This window comes from Mirounga leonina, unplaced genomic scaffold (assembly GCF_011800145.1).
Source record: "Mirounga leonina isolate KUSES-001 unplaced genomic scaffold, KU_Mleo_1.0 Mir_114, whole genome shotgun sequence".
Classification (NCBI taxonomy): domain Eukaryota; kingdom Metazoa; phylum Chordata; class Mammalia; order Carnivora; family Phocidae; genus Mirounga; species Mirounga leonina.
The window spans coordinates 7,523,094-7,550,142 of record NW_023270265.1 but is presented as its reverse complement, the minus strand read 5'-3'; the positions used below and the strand labels follow the sequence as shown (position 1 = coordinate 7,550,142).

Sequence of the window (27,049 nt, the reverse complement as noted above, 5' to 3'; positions counted from 1 at the left end):
CAAGTATAGGCTAAAAACAGTTTCTCCAAAATCCCAGCTCAAAAACCCCAATCCCTTAGCCACTAAACCCCATGTATATACCTTTTGGGAAATGGGAACTGCAAAATGGAGTCAGTGAGACGGGTGATGGGTCTGTGTATTTATTCCTTACTAAAGGGATACACATATGTTGTTTAAAAGCCTCCCTTAACTGCATGTCAATAAACGCTCTGCACTCAGAAGCACTGATGTATTTCCTCCAAGTGATTTTCCCCCTAAGGAGCAATATAATAACCATCCCAGTCTCTCCTGCTTCTGAAGGGTATGACACAATGCCTATTACAACCAGGACTGGCCAGACAGTTTGGGTGAGACCATTTGGAAAGCAGGGAGTGGTTCATGAATGGAGCTCTTCCTACCTCGCAGAAATAGGCCCCCACTTATTGCCACCACCCCCAGGCCACCCCAGAGAAGATCTCCTAATGACCTCAAGCTCACAGATTGCCCAGGCCACAGGGAAAGAAGGCTAGAAAGAGGGGGAGTGTATGTTTGGCTCCCCTAGGCCATAAGATGCTCTCTGAGGACTGCTCAATGTTCAACTCGTAGCCCCCCAATTAAAGAGCACAAATGAGACTTCACAACAAGCAGAATCAGGCTGGCACTTGGAGCCCTCAAACCTCAGCTGCTGGGAAGCAAGTCCCTGCCCCTCTCAGTGGGCCCAGTGCAACCCCTCGGTGGCTCTTGCCCAGAATCCTAGAACCCTCCATCAGACCAAGACCGGCTCCTCTCCAGCTATCTTCCTGCATGAGTGGGCAAGGCCTTCACCCCCACGTAAGCACTGATCCTCAACACACCAAATCCTGTGGCACCTCGGCTGGCACCTGCCCCTCAACCTCATCTGTCTTCCCACAAGAGAGCAGTTCAGGGCTCCCCGAACCCAGAGGGGCCCCGAGCCACCCTTGCACCCGGTACAAGCCACTCCCTCCCTCTTTGCTCCCTGGGCAATGAAAACCCCGCCACTACCACCACCCCACTCCCTTGTCAACATGCCCCTTCAAAATGTGTCTATGCTTACACCATTACATGTATTTCACAGGAAGTACCTAGGAGACAGGCGGCAGTGACTGTCGCAGGCAGGATGAGGGCACAGAGCCAGCTTCTGGCCTGGAGGCTTCAGGAGTGAGGAAGGCCCCCAAGCCACAGCCAACACATTCTCTTCACACATCCTTCCTTCTCACAACAGCAGGTGGCCTCCTTCCCAAAAAGTTGGCTGTCGAGACAGGAGCTGCCCCAGGAGTAGAAGACACACCAAACAAGGTCATCAGTGGGGACTGACCAAGTAGAGAGGACGGGCAGAGCGCCAACAAGGAGCATCACACGTGGTTCGCTGGATGCAGGTATGGGAAGGCCTTCAACAGGGGAAGGAGGCTAGGGGGCTCCCACCAGAAGGCCCCGGAGTACACAGTCCAGGCAGGGGAAGGAGACCCCCCCCACACACACACAGCACCTCCCTGGGCTTGGCTCAGACAAGTGAGGCAGTCCAGTCCCTAGGAGGAGGGTGATCCACAAAGTTGTCGGACTGGTTTGCCCAGGATGGAGAGAACAAGAAATACAAGGTACAGAAGCCAAGGAACAAGGGTCAAACAGGGAGGGTCGTCCAGTGTCAAGGGGCTGTGGTCTGGCACCCAACAGATCTGGCAACAGGAGGCTAGGGGTGGGGGGCTGCAGGGAACCCAGGCCCCAGGTCTACACTATTTCCTGGGTGCTGAGGGGCAGTCCAACAGGCCGAGAATAAGAAGCCAGGAGATGCTAAAAGACGAGGACCCAGGTTTCTGGTAAAGGGGAGAGCCACCACTCCTGAGAAACAAGTGTGAACAGTGACGAGCTCAGGCCAGTGCGAGAACCAGGAGCAAGGCTGAACGCAGGCTGCTGTAAGCCTCAGAACCCTGACAGACCACCTCTCCTTGACCAGACTTAATCAGGCTCTTCGGAGCCCTCTGCTCAGCCAGGCCTGACCTTGGGCTTCCATCTCCGTCCTCGCAGAGTCCAGTTTCAGCAAGAATCCTGCTGAGTCCGTTTGGCCAGAATCCCTCATCCTCCGGTCTGACCAGCAGCTCATCTTCCAACAACCCTCGGGTAACAGCGGATCACCCTGGCCTGCCTTCGACAGAATCCTGAGGTCTGTCAGCGAAGGATTACCCTACCCTCTGAGAGATTTTCCATCCACCAACCCCCTCCATTCTGCTCCTTGGCTATTAATCTCCCCTTTTCCAGGCTGCATTTGAGGTTGAGCCCAACCTCTCTTCCCTACTGCAAAACCCCAGAGCAGAAGTCCTTCTATCTATTGCAATAGTCCTACAGAATGTCGGCTTTACTGCTTTAACAAGTGTCTGAATAATAATTTCTTTAACAACACGGAGCTCCAAGTCCTCCTGGACCCAAAATGTGGGAACCACTTGGTCTGGGGCTGGGGCTGGCCTCCCCCACCGAGGTCCAGGGACAGAGCCATCTGCCTGGCCCCGGGGTAAAGGGCTGAACTAAGACAACCAATCTGCAGGCTGGCCAGACACGAGGGAGGTCTCTTCACGACAACAGCCACTCAGCAGGCAACCAGAGCCTCTCCCTAGAGCGGCTGGTGACAGTGGCCAGAGGCACAGGCTGAGCAGAGTCCTGAGCATCAGTGAGGGCGCCACAGACGGGAGATCCCGACACTCCTGCTGCTGGACGTCACACGGTGGCGTGAACCGCTGCAGTGGGTGTGTGGGGCCCAGTCACCCCTCCTCAGGAGGCCCAAATCTGAACATGAGGTGGCTCTTTTCCTTCATGCCATTTTCTGGTAAGCCCGGCTCACCTCAGGCACCCCGAAGGGCCTCTAAGGCTGGGAGCCCAAGACCCTGCCTTGGGGCGGCGCGTCCTGCGACACGCTGTGGCCCTCGGCCCTCCCGGGCTCACGGCTCAGACCTCCAGGTGTAGATGAAAGAGATTCAGGGGACCCTCATTTAATTCCAGCAGCTGCGAGCAACTCTCTCCTAGGTGCCAGGACTAGGAACTCCTCAAAGCCTCTTTTTTAAAAGCTCTCCAGGCCCTGCAGAGTAGCTCGGCACAGGTCCTAGCAGCTGGTACGAGTCATCAGGGAAAACCCAGAGAGGTCCTCAAACCGCTCCTCAGGCTCCAGCCCTGCCCAGCCCCTTGTCCCGGCCTGCCTCTCCCTAAACCTTAGCCGTGCAGGAAAGCCCAGCCTCGGCTCTCCCAAATTCCAGGGAACACACAGTCTCAGGGAGCACCAGGGGCTCACCTCTTACCCAAGATCCCAGAGGCCACTTTAGAGCCAGCTGCCATGGCTCTGGGCCCCACAGTGCAGCTGGCAGAGTCCAGCAAGAGAGGAGCCAGTCCCTCCCATTATCCCGCTGATGGACACCAGGACTCTAAGCCTTCTCCCTGGCTGCTCAGCAAGGGAGGCAGAACAGACCTTGAGAAGTGAAGGGTTTAACCCCACCCTGCCCAGGCCCACTGAAGCTCAGCTGACCAGGCCTCCAAGAGAAAAACTGCCGCACAGCAGAGCCTGGCCCAGCCCCACCCCACCCCACCAAGCCCAGGAGTGGAGAAAGTGGGGTTCCCAGAATCAGCTGCCGGTGAACACTTCACTGAGAACTGTCAATGTGAAGGCAGCAGTCCCAAACCAGAGCGTCAGGCCTAACTCCAGGGCTCAGCTCCTGCTTCTCGGACGTGAAGTGTGTACCTGCGTTTCACAGTGACCCCATGAGAGACAGGAAGGGCAGATTCTTCTCTTATTACAGATGAGAAAATCAAGTCCAGGAGGGGGGAAAAAAAAAAAAATCAAAGCCTTGTCCAGGTCACTCAGGCTAGAAAGGAGACACAACCTGAAAGCTGGCCTCCCCCACTGTCCACCCTACAAGCCGGACAATGTTATTTGTCTTCATGCCTGACAGAGGCACTGAACACTTTCCACCACCCAGCCAGGGTCTGTGCTGTTCCAACACACGTACCTGCCCTTGTCTGAACCAAAAAATACGCTGTTAGGTAGAAAATGGACATGGACATGGACATTATGAATACTCCACACTGATTCGGAGAGGACACTGCTATAACGGAAGGTAAGACAAACCAGGAACACTGGCATCCATCTAGGCCAAAGATTCACAAAGCACTAGTCTACACAGTACCCCAGGGACTCTGATGACCAGCCAAGAGTGAGGCCACTGCTGTAAACCCCCACGATCTCTCCCTCTATTCCAGATGGGAAAGCAGAAAGTCCCCGAAAAAGGAGGAATTAGGACTAAGAAGTACGTTAAACCAGGACAGAAGCACCTGGAGTCTCATCACCTCCAGTAGTGTTTCCTGGCCCTTCTGGAAGTCACCAGAGACCAAGCAGGTGACAAAGCACAAAAGCCAAGTTCCATAGCATGGCTGGCTCTTTAACATGCCACAAGGGGGGGCTCAAGTGGAAAAATGCAATTAACAGAGGGGTTCTCCCCCCTTCTACAGGCCAGACAACCATCCCAGCCCCACACTCAATCAAGCTTGTTCTCCAGCTTTTGAGGACCTCGCTACCTTTCCTACAGGCCTACAAGCTCAGCCCGAGAGTCTCCAAAATGGAAGAGGAAGGGCAAGGCCTATAGGGGTACCTCTACCTGCTCCCCCTTCTAGAAAAGGTGGCTGCCCCTACCAGCCACATACAGGTAAAGCAAGGGGGAGTCCAGAACATCAGGGCTGACGTGCCAGGGCAGTGATGGGGGGCAGGAGCCCACTTCCCACCCCACCAGCATTAACATCCCTCTTTAAAGGCCACCAGGACCCCGCAACAGAAACAGGGATCATAATCCCAGTGCACAGCCCTCAGCACTGGGGCAGGAGCTGAACATGTGCTGAGTAAGCCTCCACAGCCTGGGACTCACCACAAGTCCTTGGGCCCACGAATGAATGAATGAATGAATGAGCAAAAGAAGACCCGAGGAACTCAGGTAACTTGCCCAGGGTCAGAGAGCGGGCTGCCTCTGCAGACTACCTGCTACCACCCAAACCCACGGTCTCGTTCACCCTCTCTCTGCCCTTCAAATGTGGCACCCCAATTCATCTTTAGCCTCAACAGTGTTTCTTCAATTCATGATTCATGTTTCTGGTGACACAGAAACGTGACACTCAGACCCAGGCCTTGGGAAGAAGTCACAGGCAGGACACAGTGGCAGGCAGATGGGAGGCATTCAGTGCTATTGACCAAATGTCCCCAATCCTCTTCCTCAGGAGGGTGTCAGGAGGGCCACGTGGCTCTTCGGCCAGTGAAATGCCGCTTCTGGGTGGGAGCCTTAAGAGCCAGGGTGAGACTGATCCCTCTCTCTGTCCCTCTGTCCAAGTGTCCGGGAATGTTCCAATTAATCAGCATGGGTTTGCAGTGAGAACAACAGAAAGCAGATATGCAATGGATATGGTATGAGCAATAAACAAACTTCTGCTGCTTTAAGCCTCTGAGATTTGGGGATTGTTACCACAGCAAACCCTGATCTATCTAGACAGATAGAGGCCATGACTCACTCCCCAATCTTCTCTGCATGGAAGTGCTGGGCTTCCCAGTCCCTGGCCCAAGGGAAACAAGCTTCATCACCAGTCCCTCAACAGGGGGCCAGGGATGCCGGCTGCGTGCCCAGACAGATGAGATGCTCTCAGAAGCAGGGGATCCAAAGGATCCTGCACTGAAGGACCTACCAGCTCCACTGTGGGCCAGCCTTGTGCAGTGTCCTAAACACCTTTTATACAAAGGCTCTGTCTAAATTTGAAATGACGAGAGCGGCTCACATTGACACCTGGACCAAGTTACTCTGTGACCTCTCTAGAATAGTGTCCTCCTCTGTCATACGGGACGGATACATTATCTATCATACTATGTCGGTTCAAGGGTTAAATGAGTTAATGCGAGTAAAGCTTCTAGGATGGCGCTTGATGTATGCGTCCATAAAGAGTACGTCTCAATAAACTGTTACAACACTCTTAAACCTTCCACAAAGCTGCTGTAAACTTGTCCATAACCTCCACTAGGTGTTAACTCCAGCCAGGTTGCCCAGGACTGGCACAATGATACTCTGTAGGCTCAGCCAAACTGAAAACCCATCAAATCCCTGAGCGCACAGTGACCCAAGGGAGGCCTCAGGAAATGTCTCCAGAACCCAGGGCTTCCAGAATTCCCTGGCCTCCACTATCACCATGACCTACAGGGCAGGGCCCCCTCCCCTCCTACACAGGGCATGAGATTTTCCTCCCATTCTCAAACACGGGAAGGGAGGCACCCTCAACCTGCCCTCAGAGATTAGCACAGCTGCCCAGCTGGTAAAGGAGGAAAACTTTCCTGGGCAGCCAACTCTCTGAAGGCCCTTCTCCTTCATGCCTTTTCTTCCTCAAGGCAGCCACCTCCAGAAACACCAGTCGCTTTGGAGTCCTGCTTGTCTGAATGATGCTGCTTAAGCTGAGATCAACCGCAGAGCAATAAAACACCAGAGAGCACCTACTACCTATGTCCAGCCTGGGCTCTAAGACCACACAGGGCCTACGGGCCAGTCAGGGAGTCATGAGCCTAGAACAGTGCCTGCAAACAGCACCTGGCACCTCTGGTATCCCACAGACTCTCAATCATGCTTTGTTAAATGACTTGAAGGTCACATTTGATGTTCCAAGCAGTGCAGTTTGAAAATGCAGAGATGGAGAGATGGAGAAATTCTCCAGCTGAAGGTGGGATGCAACAAAGGATGATGCAGGAAGGGGGGAGGGAAAAATCCCTCTGGTGGCCTGTCTCCCAGACACTAGGGATCCTCAGACTGGGACAAAGTTTGGAGACAGCTGAGAGAGGAGTTAGAAGGGCCTATGGGGCCAAGACTGAAGAGGATGCATCAGGGCCCAGGAGGATCCCTGGAAGGAAGGGTGCCTCTGCCAACCCCAGGGCTAGTTGAAAGTAGAAGGGATATAGCGGTGCTGGGAGTGCTCTGATAGCCTAGACACAAATAGGGAAGGGTGGCCCAAGCACTCAGCAGGCATTAACTTCCCCCATAAGGTCAAAGGGTAGGAGGAAGGCTACTTTTGAGGATTTGGCAGGCAGCTACACCCACTCCTATCAGCCCAAGCAACCCCCACCCCGGAAGGAAGACCTCTAGAGAGCAGACCACTGGAGAGAGCACACCAGCAGAGGCTCCCGTGTAACGCCCTGCACTCACGACCCAAAACGCCCTGATGCCCCCAGTCACCAGCACCGCGGGACAGCCACTGAGGGCACTCATCACAGCGGGCAGCCATTGGCCAGGCCAGTACCAGGGCCCACGCCTTTCCCCAGACTCCCCACAGCAAGGACCGCTTCTAGCAAGAGAACAACTCCACACGTGTCTCGGAGGTCCCAGGACTGAAGTCCCTACACACACACACACACACACACACACACACACTTCCTACCCACTGCATCATCACCCTTACACACACACACACACTTCCCACCCGGTGGCACCACCACCCCTCCACGCACACACACTTCCTACCCACCCGCACCACCACCCCTCCCCAGCAAGAGGAGCGGCGCGAGACTAGCCAACTCCGTAACCACAGACCCAACTCCACCGAAGCTCCAGTTAGGTCAGGAGTCGGGCTTTGCTCCCAAGCACAACCTCAAACGATCAGCACGAAGAAGCTGGGTCACCACCTACTCAAACTCGGGCCACCCCAAATCCGTGCAGGGCAGAGTGGGGCGCACCGCCAGGGTGAGCCACTCGGTGCACACCCACCCCGGGGCGGGGGAGGGGACGGACCTCCCAAGTCTGCACCACCCTCTACCTCTGGCCGGAGCTCTGGGGGGCCGAGGGCCCCTGGCCGAGCCGAAAAGAGTGCCCCTCCCTGGGTTCGCCGTCGGGGGCAGGGGGCAGAGCCCCTACAGGCGGCGGCGGCGGCGGCAGTCCGGCCCCTCTCTCCCCGAGCTCTCCCACCCCCGCGCGGACCCGGCAAGCACCCGTCCGGGGACGCGGGCAGGGCGAGGGCGACAGAACCCCCAGCGCCCGGCTGGTCGCCCGCGGCGGCTCCCACTCCGCCCGGCGCCAGAGTTCGGCTCAGCGGGGTCCGGGCCAAGGCCTCCAGCCCCTCGCGAGCGATCTGGACACAGACAAAGCCAGCGCCGCCCGCGGGGCCGCCTCCGGGGCAAAGGCGAGGAAGCCGGAGGGGCCGAGCCCGAACCTGGGGAGCAGTCCTAGTCCCCAGAGGGTGCTGGGGGGGTCGGCCTCAGACAATGAGGGGGGTAGGGCCCGACGTTCCAGCGGGGGCTCCGCGCTCCACTCACCCGGGCGCGGCAGAGACGGCGGCAGAGACGGCGGCGGCGGCGGCGGCGGCAGCGGCAGCGGCTCGGCCCGGCTCGGCCGAGGAAGTTAGAGCAAGTTCGGAGGCGCGGGGTGGGAGGGCGCGACTCGGGCCGTCCGAGCGGTGGGGGCGGGGCGCGGAGGGGCGGGACCGGGGGCGCGGCGCCGGGGACAGCCGAGAAAAAAGCGCCGCTTCTCCGCGCCGTGCAGTGCCGCCCCGCGCGCCTTGGGCCCGCCCCCGGACCCGCCACGCCCCCGGAAGGCCACGCCCTGGGCACGCCCCTCCCGCCCCCGGCTCGCCCCTCCCCCAGCCCCCCCGGTCTTTCCGCCCGCGCTGCCGCCGCAGCGGCGGCGGGGCCTCTTTGTCTCGCTTTGAGGCCGCTGCGAGCGCTCGACGAAGTACGCCGCCCGGGCGCCGACGGCCTTAACGAGGACTCGGCGGGGCCCCCGAGCCTGCGAGAAATCCGAGTTGTGGGGGCCGAGGGGAGGCCACATCTCAAGGGGTACGGGGGTGACTGGTAGGGGTGAGCGCAGGATTAAAAAAAATGGCCGTATTGAAAATAGGAGGCGGGGCGCCTGGCTGGCTCAGCCGGTAGAGCAAGCGACTCTTGATCTTGGGGGTCTTCAGTTCAATCCCCCGTTGTGCATAGAGCTTACTTTAAAAAAAGAGAGAGAAAATAGGCGCTCCTGCCTGGCCTGGGAGGGTGGGGAGGTGCTTCAAGAGAAAGGTAGTAAGTTAACATTTTGCATTTCTTTGCACACTGGGCAGCAAAGACCTGCTCCTTGTCTTGGTGCTAAAAATACCAAGCTTTCTTTGGACCTCCTGCTGAAATTTGTTCCTAAGATCTGCCCTGGAGAGATGGCTGAGAGCACTCTCGGGGAAGGAAGGAGGGAGACTCGAGGTATAGCTAGCTTGCAGAGGGGTGGTCACGCTGCTGGCCGGGTACTGGTATTAGAAAGGCTAACCTCAGTGGTCGCCTCCCGCCTCTCTGAAATGAGGCACAGGCACACTTCTGACTCTTAAACTCATCCAAGTGGAGGAGGGCTAGGTGGGCAATAGGAAAGTGGCATCTATCAAAACTGGGCCACGTTCTAGTACGAGCAACCAACAGGTTGAGTCCTATGTAAGGAGATCTTGCAATGCAGACTGTCCATTCCCAGTTGCTTTTATTAAAGAGGAGGCAGTCTGCTTGGGACATCCCAGGCAGCTCAGGGACGTCCGTGGGGAACCTGTCTATTCAGTCCCCCTTAAGCAGATACTGAGTGCTTGGTTGAGTGCCTCATCTGCTAGGCTCTATTTTGATGCTGAGGATACAACAGTAAACAAGACTGCTGAAGCCTCTTGCTCCATAAAGCTTACTTTTAGTGGGGAAGACAATTACAAGTTGAGATAAATGCTGGAACAAAAGCAAGAGGCTGGGATAGAGAATGGGAGCCACTTTTGATGGAGCTGGCAGGGAGGGTGTCTTTGAGAAGGAGATGTTGAAGTCAAATGGATGAGGAGACAGCCTGGGGAAAAGCCAGGCAGACACCTTCCAGGTTGAGAGCAGTATGTGCCGAAGCCCTGGAAAAAGGTAAGCTCTGGACGTGTGAAGGAGCTGGAAGAAATGAGTGTGGCTGAATAAGAAGCCTGTGAAGGAGGATCAAGATGAAATGGGGAGGTGGCCAGGGCATGCGAGACCGTCTAGGGATGGAGGCTTTTTAATTAAGCCAGTGAAGGATTTTATGCAGAAGACTAACATGTTCATGATTTACTGCTGTGTGAAGAATGCAGTGGGTGGGTGGCAGGCAGAAATAAAAACAAGAAGACAGTTAGACTGTTGGGGCAGTCCAGGCCAAAGATAATGGTGGTTTGGACCAAACTGTGGCCACACTAAGATGAGTAGTTGAGAGAAGCTATTTTGGACATGAACTCAGCAGGACATATTGGTAGGATGGATGTCAGGAAAGGGAGAAACCAAAGATAACTTTCAAATTTCTGGCTGGAGTAAGCTGGTGGACAGGGCCTCATTGATTGGATGAGGTGGCCTAGAGGAAAGAGACTATAGCTCAGGGAGAAGCATCAAGAATTCTGCTTTAGCCATGTTGACTTTGAAATGCCCATCAAAGACCCAATTCAACTGTCAAGACTAGGAGCTCAGAAGGGAGGCCTGGGCTGGGGGGCGGGTGCTTTGGGAGGCATTATCTTAACGATGGTAAAGGCTGTGGTATCTGAGGAAGTCACCTAGGGTGAGCCGGTAGTTGCAGAAGAGAGGGTTCAAGAGGAACCCAGAGGAGCCAAAGGAGCCAGAGCAGGAAAGACTGAGCAAGAGAGGCTGAGGAGGCAAGAGGAGAACCAGGAGACTGCTATATTCCAGAGACCGAGAAAGGAAACAGTTTCTAGAACAGAGTGGGCGGCTGTGTTAGATGCTACTTAAAGCTCAGATAAGATGAAGACAGGGAGGGATCCACTGACTCTGGCAACATGAAAGACATTGGTGACAGTGATAAGGACAGTGTTCCTGGAGTAGTGGGATGGGAGCCAGACCATGGTGGAGCTATCGTGTTTGGACAGCTTGTCTAACATGGAATGAGAACTGGGAGGGGTCTCGAAACGGATGTGGAATCAGAGGAGACTTTGGCAGAGATTGCTAGATGACCCTAATAGCCATTCTCCCCCTGGCTACGTGGCTCCCCAGAATAAAAGCAAGTTGTCAGACTCCCTTGCAGGTAGGTGTGGTCATATGACTTAGTTCCAGCCAACCGGCAGCAAGGGGAGGCGTCCGCGTACAACTTCTGAGAACCAGCTTTCAAGGGCCACAGTGTTCTCTCCTCAGTTGTTGCTCTTTCTGCTCACTGGAATGAGTGAATGTGTAGCCTGAGCTCAAGGAACCATATTAGACTTTGAAGTGGAATGCATGTGTTGAGAATGTTAGTGCCACAAGTTAGAATATATCTGGGTTCCTAATGTTTAGGGAGCCACCATACCTGCTCTGGAATACATACCTCTTGACTTTGTCTATGGAAGAAAGAAAATTTCTGTCTTGTTTAATCCTCTGTTTTCTGATGCTGGTAGCCATTTCTACCTTTAACTTTTGTTAGAATACAGAGGGGTTTGTTGAAATATGGAAGTTACTAGAGCAAGTTTATGGAGTGATAGGAATGATCCAGGATGGAAGGCAGGAGTGAGGATTCTGAAGAAAGAGAGATGGGACATGGGCCCTAAGGGAGAGGACGCCTCTGATGGAGGGACACCTCCACCATTATTGAGGGGAGTATGGAGGCAAAGATGTTTCCAGTGAAGTTGGCCTTGGAAAGGCAGTCATTCACACTTGATGGTATTTGCTGAATTCTGGATGTGAAGGAGGTCATGAGCTTAGAGCAAGGAGGAAGGAGAGGGTTAACCCACCATTAAGCACCATGGACTAGATGGCAGAGGTCCTGCCAGCCAAAGCGCCTCTGAGAGACTAGTCCATTCCCTTGTGGACTAGTTGGCCACACTGCAGCAGGGTATGCAGAGGATGAAGGAGGGGCGCCTGGGTGGCTCAGTGGGTTAAGCGGCTGCCTTCGGCTCAGGTCATGATCCCAGGATCCTGGGATCGAGTCCCGCATCGGGCTTCTTACTCAGCAGGGAGTCTGCTTCTCTCTCTGCCTGCTGCTCCCCCTGCTTATACTCTCGCTTGCTCTCTCGCGCGCACACGCTCCCTCTAGTAATAAACACATAAAAATCTTAAAAAAAAAAAAAAAAAAGAGGGTGAAGGAAATGCCCACAGAGCCACCATGGCCTCCACCCCCCCACAGTAAGCCTCCCTTGACAGTTACTTATGCCATTCCCAGCTGCCATAGGAGACCCACTAAGCTTTACCTGACCCATTTTATAGCAATATGTGTGGTTTCAGAGCCTCAGGGATACTCAAAGCAGAGCAGGCCCATTTTATGTTCCTGGTTCAAAAAAATAAAAAACATCAAGAGACGGACAGCGCCAATTCCTAAAAGGGCTGGCTGTATTATAACCAGTGACTTAGTTTCCAGGCCAGCCCCTGGAACTGTAATTGCCGAGAATATAGCTGAATTATATAGTGCAGACTACAACAAGCCTGAGGTATGGATTATGGGCACAAAAACCAGTACAGGAAGGAAGAGAAAGAAGCTGAGAGTTTCCTCTCCTGTTCCTGAACCTGTAGTTGGCTGTAAATAAAATGTTAAATGGCAGAGCTTGGTCTTAATGGTCCTCTGACTTCCTCCTTACCCCTCTGTCTTGGTCGAGTTCCGATTTTGGTCCCAGTGCTGTCTTTGCTTTTCCTGGGCTCCATGCTGCAGCACTTGTCTGTGGACAGGCCAGGGGCCGGGCAGAGGGAAGGAAGGAACTTGAGCAGAAGCGGGACTTGGTGTTGGAGAAGTCTAAAGGTAAGCAGGGCGAGGCCGGCCCGAGCTCCACAATGCAGTCCTGGAAGCTGGGGATCACTCCTTCCTTCCTGAAACGTTCGTCCCCCTTGACTGGTACACACACCACGCTTCTGGCTCTCCTCCTACCTCAGTGGCTTCTCTTTCAGTCTCCTTGGTCACCGTCCTCTTTCTCTTCCTGATCTTCTCCAAGTCTGTGTTCATCAGAATTCTGCCTTGGTCTTTTTCCCTTCACATCTCCCAGTCCCAGGGTAATTCCCTCTACCCCTCTGGTTTTAACTACCATTCATGGGCTGCTTTCTCAATATCCATTGTCCTCTCCTTTCTTTCAAACAGGCCTGGGAACCTAGTTTTTTAAAATTACACTTCCCAGCCTCCCTTGGAGCTAAGCCTTGCCATGTGACCCGACTTGGCCAAGGAGACACCAGCAGGTGTCTGTGGGGATTTCTGGGAAAGTTTCGCTTTCCTCACACAGGTGCTGCCGCTCGGTCCTTTTTGCGCTTCAGCCCGTCTGGAATGCATGTGGGAAGGAGGGCTGAAGCAGCCTTCGTATGACCACTACAGGGTGGACCTGGGACCTGAATGGGAAGCTTGTTCGCGAGGTGACCTCCCCGGGCCCTTCCAGCCCTGCCCGTCTGTGAGTCACCCCTTCCGTAATCACTTCAAATGAGAGAAGATGGTTTTTGCCGAGAGGAAGCCCCCAGATGTGGCCAGATGAGACATGAGAGGGAGGGGACAGATCAGAGAGGTTAAGACACAGACCCATGGGACTGCCTGCACTCAACCCCCAGCTCTGTCCCTGGAAGCTTGGAAATAAGGGACATACACAGAAAGTGAAAGTCACCTGGCAGTGTAAAAAGTGTTGCTTCTGGAATAATGTCATGTGAACTGACCTTCACAAAGCTATACATTTATAAAACAAATGTGGAGAGTAGTCTCAGGGAGTCACGCAGCTCCTAAGTGGTAGAACCAGAACCATCAGCTTTATGTCCATTCCTCCACCCAAGACTGTGCCCCTGGGAAGTCATGAACACAGGGATTTGGGGGGATGTTGCATCCCTGGGACCTCTGCTCAGGCCCTGCTGGGAGGAATCCTGATAGGACCGCTCCCCCCCACCCCAGGAAGGAGAGAGAGAGGCACCCCCACACACCGCGGAAGCAGAGCAGCACATAGGTGGATGCTGCAGGCATCGTGGGTGCCTCCCGGTCCCTCAGCTTTTTGCTGGTCCCATGGGAGAGACTTGCTGTCCCTGGGGACTTTTGCTGGGCAGTTCCTGCCACGTGCGCACACTGCCATCTAGGGGCAGTTGGCTGAAAGGAGTTTATCCAGCCCCTGCTGGGGGGGTGTGTTGGAGGAGGGGAGGAGGGCTTCTCAGTCCTTGTCTGACACTGTGGGTGTTGCCTTCCTTCCTGGAGCTTTCGTCCTCTTGGCTCTGCGATTTACCCAGGAGGGAAGACCACGTATTGCACACCCAACTCCTTGGAGTCTCCTGATCCCCCCCTTAAGTGTTGCTGCTCTTCCCAGACTCTGCACTGAGCCCTTTCTCCCTGCCCCCCTCACCTCCACAGGCTCTGCCACGCCTGTGTCCCACACCTCACGTTTATTGCCAGTCTTGCTCTCTCTCCTGAGCTGCCGCCCCAGTCTAGAATGAAAATCTGATCCTGTCAGCCCCCTCCCCTAAACCATTAGTTCTTTTCACTGAATGTTCTACAGAGACTGACCGGGTCTGGTCACTGTGACCACATCTCTGACCACAGGCTGCCCTCACACTCATTGACCCGGCCGCCACCTCCAGCGTGATGGTGGCCGCACACACCACCCTTCGGGATCAGGTGTTGGAATTTGATCGCTCAGGAGGGAACTGCCCCTGGCAGGAGGAAGCTGCCTCGCCCAATGCTCACCAAAGCCCCCTTTCCTCATTTCCAGACAACTGATGAATGAGCCCAGCCCCTGCCTCCCCAGGGGGTCAGTTCAGGCTTCCCTTGGAATGACCTCACAGTTCATGTCCTCCCCCCCGCCACCCCCCCACACACATACCCCATCCTGCTTCCCCTCACTTTCCTGGCCATGAGTCGCTGGATCCACTTCTGTTTCCTATGTGCCTGGCCTCCCACACATGCCATCACCTCAGCTCAGAACATCTTTCGTCCATTCCCTTTGACTGTGTGAAGATGCAGGGAAGTAGAAAACCCCTCAGGTTAGTCCCTTAGCCAGGCTCTTCAGAATAGGCCTACAGGTGTATCCATGTCACCGACTCCCAGAGCATCATTCCTACTCTGACACTGGGGTCTCGCTTTGTTTCTGCTGCTGGCCAAGCTGGTCCCCACCTTCCCCAGGGCTCCTGCCTCGCTTCTGCCCACTGCCGCCTCTGTGAGTCTTAGGCTTTCGCCCCCTTTTTTTCTCTGAGAGGCACATTCAGGTGCCCCAAGTGAGTTGCTGGTTGCTTCGGTCAGCTGTCACCACCCATATCCTTTCTTGGGCAGAACTTTTGTGCCAGTCTTGTAGGTGCCTAGCCAGCCCATGAGGTCCTGACTCAGAGTCTACGACCCATCCCAGGTCCGGTCACTGGGCCCAGGACGGGTGGTTTGTGACACAGGGATCTGGTGAGGGGCCTCCCACAGGAAGTGTAACATGCCAGCTCTCTGAGATCCCCAGGAGAGGGCAGTGATGCGTGGCATATGGGCACATGTCTATCCTGTCTGCTGTTAGGGCTGCTGACTACAGATAATAAACAAATTTAGATCCAGGCATTCGCATTTTGTAACCAGTCTGAGTATGCAGATCCGGTTTTGTGATGACTGTATTCTTACTAGTCGATTTTTAAAGGCGGTTGAAACATTTATGAGACTCTGAATCATTAGAGTTAGGAAGAGCGGAATTGATCACATGTAATGTTTATGTGTTCGGGGAAATCTACTTTGTTAAAATCATAAAAATTCAATTTATTAGTTGTAGAAATAATACAGGCATACTTCGTCTTGTGCTTTGCTTTGTGAGGCTTTGCAGATACTGCATTTTTTTACAAATGGTAGGTTTGCGGCCACCCTGCATTGAGCAAGTCTGTCGGTGCCACTTTTCCAACAGTATTTGTGCACTTGTGTCTCTGTGTTACATTGGGTAATTCTCATATTATATTTCAGTTTTTCATTATTATTGTATTTGTTATGCAGATCTGTGATCAGTGATCTTTGGTGCTACTATTGTCATTGTTTTGGGCACCATGAAACATGCCCATACAAGACAGAGCACTCAACTGATAAATGTTGGGTGCGTCCTAACTGCTCCAGTCACTGGCCATTCCCCCCCATCTCTCTCCCTCTCCTCATGTCTCCCTACTCCCTGAGATACAACAGTCTTGAAATTAGGCCAATTAATAACCCTACAATGGCCTCCAAGTGTTCGAGCGAAAGGAAGGAAGAGTCAATCAATGTAACAAACTTCATTGTCGTCTTATTTTAAGAAGTTGCCACAGCTGCCCCTCTCTGATCAGTCTCAGCCCTCAACCCTCCACCAGCAAAAAGATTACAACTCACTGAAAGCTCAGATGATGGTTAGTGTTCTTTAGCAATAAAGTATTTTTTGATTAAGGTCTGTACACTGGTTTGTTTAGACATAACGCTGTAGCACCCTTCATAGACGTAAGTAATAGACTACAGTGTAAACATAACTTTTATATGCACCAGGAAACCAGAAAATTCACTTGACTTGCTTTATTGTGATACTCGCTTTACTGCGGCAGTCTGGAACCAAACCCGCAGTATCTCTGAGGTATGCCCAAATGTAAATATGTAAAGAAATGCTAACTGTTTCCATTTTCCTCCATTGCACATTAGACAAGGTGTAGAGCTAGATGTGTTTCTCTTTGTGCACAGAGCCCCTTGGGCTTTAAAGAACGGCTGTGGGGAGCCACATGGGGTGCTGGGAGCCAGTCAAGGGAGCAGGACCTGTACTGTCTGTGCACTGGGGGATGGGAGGGTGTCTGTCCTGTGCTGTGCCATCTGGCTCAGCTGGGACCAGTGGGAGGAGCTTGGCCGTGCACTAGGTTGAGGGGTTCACTGCTGGTGGTGGCCCCGCCCTCAGACTTCAGCAGGCCTGAAGTCTGCTCCATGGTTGAGCCATGAAGCCTGAAGAGGAGATGAGAGTCAGATAAAGGCAGCTGAGACCTCTGCCTGGCAGAAGGTTCAGAAACTCCTTGCTTCAAAGGGCAAGCAGCACCACCTACGCTAGGAGCTGGCCATGTCTCCAGGCCCAGCTTCCCAACCCCTCCAGCCCAAAGGGTGCTGGTCTCCTCCTCCCTCCGTGCATGAGCAGTGCTGAGGAAGGGCTTGGCAGCAGAATTGGCCTTCTCTCCCCCAAGCAAGCCTAGCACAGTCAGGAAGGGTACAAGGAAGACTTGGTGCCAACTAGGTCTACTGGCTCCGCAAGAGCAGCTCTCCCACATGTTTGTCTGAATTTGCATTTCTCTTCAGGCCTCTGCCTATGCAGGCCAACGGGGCTTCCCCAGCTCCTCAAACCAAATAAATTTTGTAGTTTGCTGTGGCCTGAGTTTCACACCACATCTATAACGCTCTTTGAGGGGGTGAGGGCGAGGGCACAGAAACTTCTGGTCAGTGAACCAGCTGTTGAGATTTACTAAGCCCATAAGGTAGTGTGTGCTCTTTCAGTACTTTGTTAAAATTTTTCAGTACTTTGTTAAAAATGTTTAATTAGTCAGTGCATTCACATGGAACAAATTAGAGTTTAAAAAGGACATTTTCCCCCCATCTGTATCCCCAGCCACCAGTACCCTGTTCCTAGAGACAAATGCTGTTACCCGATTTCCAAGTCTTTTCCCATCAATATGTTATGGCAGACACTGCTGGTTGAACCCTCAAATCCATTCCGTTTTCTTTGTTTTAGGGATAGAGTCACCAATGTTTAACAGATATAGAGCCATCCTTAAGAAAGACTACATTTCCCAGTCACCCTTGCAGTTAAGTGCAGCCCTGAGTCCTGCCTGGTTAATGGGATGTAAGCAAAAGTGATGTGCACCTCTTCCAGGTTAGATCTTTTTTTTTTTTTTTTTAGGTTTTATGTATTTAAGTAATCTCTGTACCCAACATGGGGCTTGAACTCACGACCCCAAGATCAAGAGTTGCATCTCCTCTGACTGAGCCAGTTAGATGCTCCCTTCCAGGTTATATATTAATGGAAAGAAGGATGTTTAGCATTTGTCAAAATTCAACATCCTTTCATGATAAAAACTCTCAACAAATTAGGTGTAGAAGGACCATTCCTCAACATAATAAAGGCCATATATGACAAGCTCGCCACTAATATTATACTCAGTGGTGTAAAGTTAAAGGCCTTTCCTCTAAGATCAGGAACAAGACAAGACTCACCCACTCTCACCATTTCTATTCAACATAGTCCTGGAAGTCCTAGCCATAGCAATTAGTCAAGAAAAAGGAATAAAAAGCATCCAGATCAGAAAGGAAGAAGTAAAATTATCTCTGCAGATGACATAAGAACCCAGAAAGACTCCACTAAAAACTACTAGGAACTAATAAATGAATTCAGTAATGTCACAGGATACAATATCATGCAGAAAAGGGAAAAAAAGGCTCAGATTATTAAAGTCATGAATAAGAGGACCATTATTATGAACTTCTCAGAAATAAAAGGATGATAATAGAAAAAAGAAAACAATACCATTTACAGTACCATCAAAAAACAATAAAATATTTAGGAATAAATTTAACCAAGGAGGCAAAAGGCCTGTACACTGAAAACTATAAGACACTGATGACAGATTGAAGAAGACACAAATGAATGGAAAGATATCCCATGAATTAATATTGTGAAAATGTCCATGCTACCCAAAACAATCTACAGGTTCATTGCAATCCCTATCAAAACTCTAATGGCATTTTTTATAGATATAGATAAAACTATCCTAAAATTTGTATGGAACCACGGAACACCCCAAATAGCCAAAGCAATCCTAAGGAAAAAGAACAAAGTTGGAGGATCACACTTCCTGATTTCAAGCTATATTACAGAGTTATAATAACCAAAATAGGATAGTACTGGCATAAAAAAACAGGCATATAGACAAGTGGAACAGAATAGAGAGCAGATGACATAATCGTTTGTGTGGGGTTTTTTTTAATAGATTTTTTTTATCACAGTTCCCCTTTATGCCTATTTACTGAAGGTTTCTTTTTCTTTTTTTTTTTTTGAGGGTTTCTATGATGAGTGAGTTTTAGATTTTGTAAAATGCTTTTTCTCTATTGATATGATCATGTTTTTTTCCTTTAGCCTATTATGATGGATTACATGAATTGATTTTTGAATGTTGAACCGCTTTATACACCCATGATAAATCCCACTTGTTTGTGGTGTATAATTCTTGGTATACACTGTTGTATTTAATTTGCTAATTTTTTTAGCATTTTTGCATTTATGTTTATGAGAAATATTCGACATTACTTTTCTTGTAATGTATTTGTCTGGTTTTGGTATTAGGAGAATTCTGGCCTCATAGAATGAGTTAGGAAGTATTCACGCTAGTTCTATCTACTGAAAGAGATTGTAGAGAACTGATATAATTTCTTCTATAAATATTTGGTAGAAATTCACCAATGAACCCATCTGAAATTTGTCCTTTCTGTTATTATCAACTCAGTTTCTGCAGTAGATATAGGCCTATTCAAATTGTCTATTTCTTCTTGTATGAGTGTTGGCAGATTATAACTTATGTGGAAATTGTTCATTTCATGTAGGTTATCACATTTGTGGGTATAGAGATACTCATAATATTCCTTTTTATCCTCTTAATGTCCAAGGGGACTATATTGATATCCATTCTTTCATTTCTGATGATAGTAATTTGTGTCCTCTCTCTTTTCTAATTTTAGTGATCTTTTCAAAGAATCAACTTGTTGGTTTAGTTAATTTTCTCTATTCATTTTCTGTTTTCAATTTCCTTGATTTCTACTCTAATTTTTATTTCTTTTCTCACTTACTTTGGGTTTAATTTGCTCTTTTTTTCCCCTAGTTTCCTAAGGTAGAAGCTCAGATTAATTGATTTTACATCTTTCTTCTTTTCTAATATATGCAGTCAATGCTATAAATTTCCTCTAATCACTGCCTTCACTGCATCCCACAAATTTTGATAAGTTGCATTTTCACTTTCACTCAACTAAAAATATTTTCATATTTCCCTTCAGGTTTCTTCGTTGGCCCATATGTTATTTAGAAGTGTGTTGTTTAATCTCCAAGTATTGTGAGATTTCCAGCTATTTCTGTTATTGATTTCTAGTTTAATTCCACTGTGGTCTGAGAGCAGACATTGTATAATTTCTGTTCTTTCAGATTTATGAAGTTGTGTTTTATGCCCCAGACTGTGACCTATCTTGGTGAATGCTCCATGTGAGCTGGGGGAGAATGTGTATTTGCTGCTCTTTGATGAAGCAGTCTATAGATGCTCATGATATCCAGTTGACTGATGATTATTGTTGAGTTCAATTATGTCCTTACTGATTTTCTGCCTGCCGCTTCTGTTTCTCATACACAGGTGTTGAAGTCTCCAACTATAATAGTGGATTCATCTGTTCCTCCTGTGGTTTTATCAATGTTTGCCTCATATATTTTGATCTCTTCTTAGACACATACACATTAGGACTGTTTTCTCTTCTTGGAGAAGAATGCCTGTATCATATGTAATACCTGTCTTTATCCCGGTAACTTTCCTTGCTCTGCAGTCTGCTCTGTCTGAAATTAATACAGCTACTTTTGTTTTCTTTGGATTCATGTTAGCATGGTATATCTTTCTCCCTCTATTTACTTTTAAAGTATCTGTGTCTTTATATTTCAAGTGCATCTCTTATGGATAACATACGGTCAGGTCTTGTCTTTTCATCCACTGTGACAATCTCTATTCTTGGTGTATTTTTTTTTTAAAGATTTTATTTATTTATTCATGAGAGATAGAGAGGCAGAGGCAGAGGGAGAAGCAGGCTCCCCACAGAGCAGGGAGCCCGATGCGGGACTCGATCCCAGGACCCTGGGATCATGACCTGAGCCGAAGGCAGACGCTTAACCGACTGAGCCACCCAGGCGTCCCTATTCTTGGTGTATTTTGACCATTGCATTTAAAGTGGTTATTGATAGGGGTGCTGGGTGGCTCAGTCATTTGGGCATCCAACTCTTGGTTTCGGCTCAGATCATGATCTCAGGGTGGTGGGATCGAGCCCTGCATTGAACTCCACAATCAGCACAGAGTCCACTTGAGATTCTCACCCTCTTCCTCCCCCTCTGCTCTGCCCCCTGCTCGTGTGCACACGCGCACTCTCTCTCTCAAATAAATAAAATCTTAAAAATATAAAGTGGTTATTGATATAGTTGGATTAATATCGATCATATTTGTTGCTTTTTTGGTTATTGTTTCTATTTTTGTCTTCCACTTGTTTTGTCTTTTGTGGTTTTAACTGATCATTTTATGATTCCATTTTCTCTTTCCTAGTGTATCAGTTATTCTTTCTTTTTTACTTTTTTCAGTGATTGCCCTAGAGTTTGAAATATACATTTGCAACTAATACAAGTCCACTTTCAAATTACACTACTTCATGAGCACTGTGAGTACCTTATAATGACAAAATCCCAATTCCTCCATCCCATCCACTGCATCATTGCTGTCATTCATTTTACTTACACATAAGCATAGATATAAGCATATATAATTGAATGTACTGTTACTATTGTTTTGAACAAACCTATGTTAGATCAATTAAGAATAAGAAAAATATTTTTATTTTACCTTCACTCATTCCTCTGATGCTCTATTTTCCTTTATGTAGATCTGAGTTTCTGATCTATATCATTTTCTTTCTCTCTAAAGCGGATATACTTGCAAAAAGTCCCTCAATTTATGTTTGTCTTAGAAAGTCTTTATTTCTCCTTCATTTTCAAAGGATAATTTCACAGGATACAGAATTTTAGGTTGGTGGTATTTTTCCATCCCAACACTTGAAAAATTACACTCTACTCTCTTCTTGCTTGCAAGGTTTCTGAAGAGAAGTCAGGTGTAATTCTTACCTTTGTTCTTTGATAGGTAAGGTATTTTTCCTCTGATTTTTCAAGTTTTTTTCCTTTACTTTTGATGTTTTGCAATTTTAATAAGATGTACATAGGTGTAGGGTTTTTGTTGTTATTGTTTATGTGTTTTTTGTTTTTGTTTTTTATTTGCCATTCTTCCTGCTTGGTGTTCCTTGGGTTTCTTGATTCTGTGGTTTGGTATCTGGCATTAATTTGGGGGAAATTCGCAGTCATTATAGTTTCAAATAGTTATCTTATGTCTCTCTTCTCCTCCTTGTATACTTTCTCATTATGCCTATTGTTATACCTCATTTTTAGTTGTCCCACAGTTCTTGGATATTCTGTTCCATTATTTTCAGTCTCTTTTCTTTGCTTTTCAGTTTGGAAAGTTTCTCTTGAGACATCCTCAAGCTCAGAGATTCTTTCCTCAGCTGTGTCCAGTCTGCAAGTAAGCTATCAGAGGCATTCTTCATTTCTATTACAGTGTCTTTTACCTCTAGTTTTTCTTTTTTATACTTTCATAAATTTCCATTTCTCGGCTTACATTGTCTGTTCTTGCATGTTGTCTACTTTCTCCATTGGAGCCCTTAGCATATTTATCGTAATTGTTTTAAATTCTCAATCTTCTAATTCTAACATCCCTACCATATCTAAGTCTGATCCTGATGCTCATTTTATCTCTTCAAACTTGGACTTTGGCCATTTAGTATACCTTGTAATTTTTTTCTTGGTAAAAGGGCTGGACAGGATGCAGTGGGTAGAAGGAATTGCTGTAGCAATCCTTTAGTAATATGCTGACAAAATTTAGTAATATGTGTGTGTTGGCAGGGGACCATATTCTATAGTCCCATGATGAAATGTGAGTCTCTTATTGAGCCTGTGGCTCTGGACTGAGAACTTCACATGTGCTTCTTAGTGCACCCCAACTCTCACCAACCCCCATAAATGGCACAGGATGGCCACAGTGGGTTGTGGTTAGGCGTTTCCCTTCTCCTACGTGGAAAGTGAAAGCCTGCTGGAGTTAGATATGGTACTCCCTCCTTATTTGCAGGGAATATGTTCCAAGACCCCCAGTGGATATCTGAAACCATGGATAGTACTGAACTCTATATATGCTGTTTCTTCCTGTACATACATACTTATGATAAAGTTCAATTTATAAATCAGGCACAATAAGAGATTAATAATAACTAATAATAAAATAGAATGATTATAACACCATACTCTAATAAGTTATATGAATGTGGTCTTTTTTTTTTTTTAATGTTTTTTTATTTATTCATGAGAGAGAGGCAGAGGCAGAAGGAGAAGCAGGCTCCCTTCCTAGCAGGGAGCCCGATGCGGGGCTCGATCCCAGGACCCTGGGATCATGACCTGAGCCAAAGGCAGACGCTTAACCATCTGAGCCACCCAGGTGCCCCAAATGTGGTCTCTTTCTTTCAAAATATCTTATTGCACTGTACTCATCTTTCTTCTTGTGATGATGTGGGATGATAAAATGCCTATACAATAGATGAAGTAAAGTCACTGACATAGGCATGTGATGTAGCAGTGGGTTACTGTTGACTATCTGATGATAGGTTGGAAGAAGGATCATCTGCTTCCAGAGGATCATCTGTTTCCATGGGTAACTGAAACTGCAGAAACTCCACAGATAAGGAGGACTAATGTATTTCTCTTTCCTTGGGTCAGTTAGGATCTGATAAAACTGCATCAGGTTAGGCTCCAGTTAAATGGTTTTTTCCCAATAGTTTGTTGGTCTGTTGACTTTGCTTATGGTTGTCATGCCATCCAAGCTCTATTATTTATTGAGTGCCAGGCTCTGTCCTGGCTGCTGGGGAAACCAAAGTGAACATTTCCCTGCTTTCCTGGAATGTCCAATCCATTGATCCAATGGAGGACGGAACAACAACACAGAGATCTGGGCTGTAGGTTTGGTCCTGATGAACCTGTAGGGCCTGTGGCTACATGGTACAGATGGAGAAAGGGGCCTAGAGAAGGAAGAGGCCAGCCCAAGGTTTCATGGCAAATTGGTGGTCCAGTTCTGGAAGCTTAGTTAGAGCTCTTTTCTCTCTATCAAAAAGCTATTCCTGACCAGCATTGGGTCAGAACTCCACAGAACTTCCTTCCATGAAGTGAGGGGGTAGGATCAAGATTTTAACTGATTTGATCTGTGTTAGGGAACATTTAGAGTAGGAAGCAGACCAGCACGTCTTGCTGGATGAACAATGCTGGTAGAGGCCTCATCTGCTGGTGGGAAAGCTCTGCAGGCAGCTGCCCTATAGACAGAGCCAGCGAGGCATTTCCAGGGGTTTGGCCTCTCCCACACCATTTCTAATTATGGCCAGACCAGCCCTGAGGGAGTACTTCTATAAGGAGAAACTTTTCTCATCAAATCTTCGGTTACTTTGAAGCAAGAAGGGCAGGTTAAATGCTTACCTCTTTTTTTCCCCCGGGTTTTATTTTTATTTATTTATTTTATTTTTTAATATTTTATTTATTTGACAGAGAGAGAGAGAGAGACAGCGAGAGAGGGAACACAAGCAGGGGGAGTAGGAGAGGGAGAAGCAGGCTTCCTGCCAAGCAGGGAGCCCGACGCGGGGCTCGATCCTAGGACCCTGGGACCATGACCTGAGCCGAAGGCAGATGCTTAATGACTGAGCCACCCAGGTGCCCTTCCCCTGGGTTTTAAAATGAACTGATTTCGGGGCGCCTGGGTGGCTCAGTCGGTTAAGCCGCTGCCTTCGGCTCAGGTCATGATCCCAGCATCCTGGGATCGAGCCCCACATCCGGCTCCCTGCTCAGGGGAGAGCCTGCTTCTCCCTCTCTCTCTGCCTGCCGCTCTCCCTACTTGTGCTCTCTCTCTTGTCTCTCTGTCAAATAAGTAAATAAAATCTTTAAAAAAATAAAAAATAATAAAATGAACTGATCCATCATCCAAAAAAATTTTTTTTTAAGGATCATTATGAACTTATGGTTTTAAACATATCTGACATGTTTTAATCCATCATAATTACGATACTCAAACTGCCCCACCTTTAGCAAGAAAGAACCTCCTTCCAGTGGATCCTGAGTCTTTTCTTACAAGCCTTTGATGGTCTTTGAGAGCTTGATTCACATTTGGTACAAGATGGTCTAGGCTTCTCTTGTACACTTTCTGCCCCAAGCCTGCAATCAGCCATTTCTCCAAAGAGTCCACTGGATGTCAGAAGATCACAGGCTGAGTTTGGCTGCCTCGTGGGAGAGTTTCTTCATGTTTCCCGGCTGAACAACATGGAAATCAGGACATGGGTGTCTCTTGCCTAACTCTAAAACAGGTACTCTGCCCAGGGGCGCCTAGCTGGCTCAGTTGGAGGAGCATGCGACTCTTGATCTCAGGGTCATGAATTTGAGCCCCACGTTGAGTGTAAAGATTACTTAAATAAACAAACTTTAAAACAAAAAAATAAAATAAAATAAATAAAACATAATCTGTCCAAGGCTTAGACATAAAAAGGGAAAATTCCGTGTGCTTCTCAGATTTCAGTCATTTCTCAATTTAAGGCAGTGGTTTTCCACCTTGCCTCCATAGTGGAATCCCCAGAGAGCTTAAAAAAAATGACACCTGGGTCCATCCCCAGACATTCTAGGATCTGTCCTGAGCAATAGGATTTTTTAAAGTGTAAAGCAACCAGATGGTGCTCAACCCTGGCTGCACATCGTTTATCATCCCATACATGTTTTTACACTTCACTATGTATATATGGAGTTCTAAACAATACTGTTTGTTGTATGTGTCTTAAAAATTTATGAAAATTGCATCCTATTGAATGTACCATTTGGAAGCTTGTTTTCCACCCTAGCGCTGTTTGGATGCATCCCAAGTTGGTACTTACATCTCTGGTCCATTCACTGTAACTGTTGTAGCACACGAAAGCCTTTCCTCCAGCTTATCATCTTCTGTCCCCTCTACTGAAAATTCATGTGCAGTTAGTTGCTCGGCCCCAGATCTTGGAGTCATCCTTGACTTTCTCTTTCATCCCGCATCCAGTTGTTCATGAAATCCTCTTAGCTCTGCCTTCAAACATACCTGGCATCTGGCAGTTTCTCACCCCTCTACTGGTACCACCTGGTTCCACCATTATCTCGCCTGGATTTGTGCAACAGCATCCTAAGTGGTCTCCCTGGTGGAACTTTGATCCTCTACAATCATTGTCTCAAAGCAGTCAGGATAATATAAATCAGATCATTTTACTCCTCTTCTCAAAACCCTCCAATGGATTCCCATCTCTTTTAGTAAAATTCAGAAGTTCTCACCATGACTTGCCAGAACAACCTGGCATGCATTTCTACCATCTCCCCACCTTCTGATCTCATCTCCTACCTTTCCTTCTTCACTCATGTTGCTCTTGCTTTCTTATTGTCCCTTGGACATAACAATCTCATCTCCACCTCTGGGCCTTTGTATGTTGTTGCTGCTTCCTCTGCCTGGAATGTTCTTCCTCCAGTATTCATAAGACTGTGAAAATTAATAAAAAGAAACTTCATTTAAGTAGACTGGGCAAGCTAGAAGGGAGAGCCATACCACTCAACTACAGGAAAAATGGTCAATAACAAAATCCACAACAGCAAAGAATCATCAATTTCAGGCTCCAACAGGAAAATACGTATATTGCATCTCCTACAAGAAATTGACAACTCCTTGCAACTCAGCCAATGAGAAACATTATCGCCCTGAAACCTTGCTTTTCTCTGATAGACTTTGGTTCAAAATAACCCCTCCAGCTTCTTCCTTGTTCTCCATAAAATAACATTCCACCTCTTTGTTGGGCTTGCCTGTGGGTTTTGCCACAGCTTGTGTGTCATGAGTTGCAGTTCTCTGCTGCTCCTGAATAAACCCGTTTTTGCTGTTTAAAAAACACTTATTTTTGAGGTTAACAAGACCTGCCTTCTTACTTCTCCTAGGTGTCTGCCCAAATATTTAATGAAAGAGGCCCCCTCTGGCCAACTGTCTCCAGTAGTACATCCATCCCATCACTCCCTGTGCTCTTACTAAATTATGGGAAGAACTGACTCCCACTTTAAACTAGTTTGTTGGGTTGGCCTGGACCATCATTACGTAACACAGAAGAGTGACCCGGTATACCCAGGAAGAGCATGTCCTTGAATGGATCCCCCTCCCCCAAATCCAGGGATCCCTCCCACAATCATCCTTTATGGTAATTGCTTTAAAAACAAACTAAACTTAAAAGACACCCTTCTCCTTTAAACCTAGAAAAGGATTTGAACCAAA

General features: G+C 48.7%; 1 protein-coding gene across 3 annotated transcripts in view; it reads right to left on the bottom strand.

Annotated features, from left to right (window-relative positions):
• The window catches only part of TSPAN14 (tetraspanin 14), a 72,074-nt gene extending 45,858 nt beyond the window's left edge, over window positions 1–26,216 (bottom strand). The window contains exon 1 of one of the 3 annotated variants that reach the window (XM_035023033.1): window positions 26,141–26,216. The gene's annotated coding sequence lies outside the window, so the exon portion shown is untranslated. Of the gene's footprint in view, window positions 1–1,082; window positions 3,004–8,299; window positions 8,435–26,140 lie in introns of those variants that run through there. The other 2 variants (XM_035023010.1, XM_035023027.1) reach the window with 2 other exon arrangements.
• Between the last annotated feature and the right edge of the window lie 833 nt (window positions 26,217–27,049).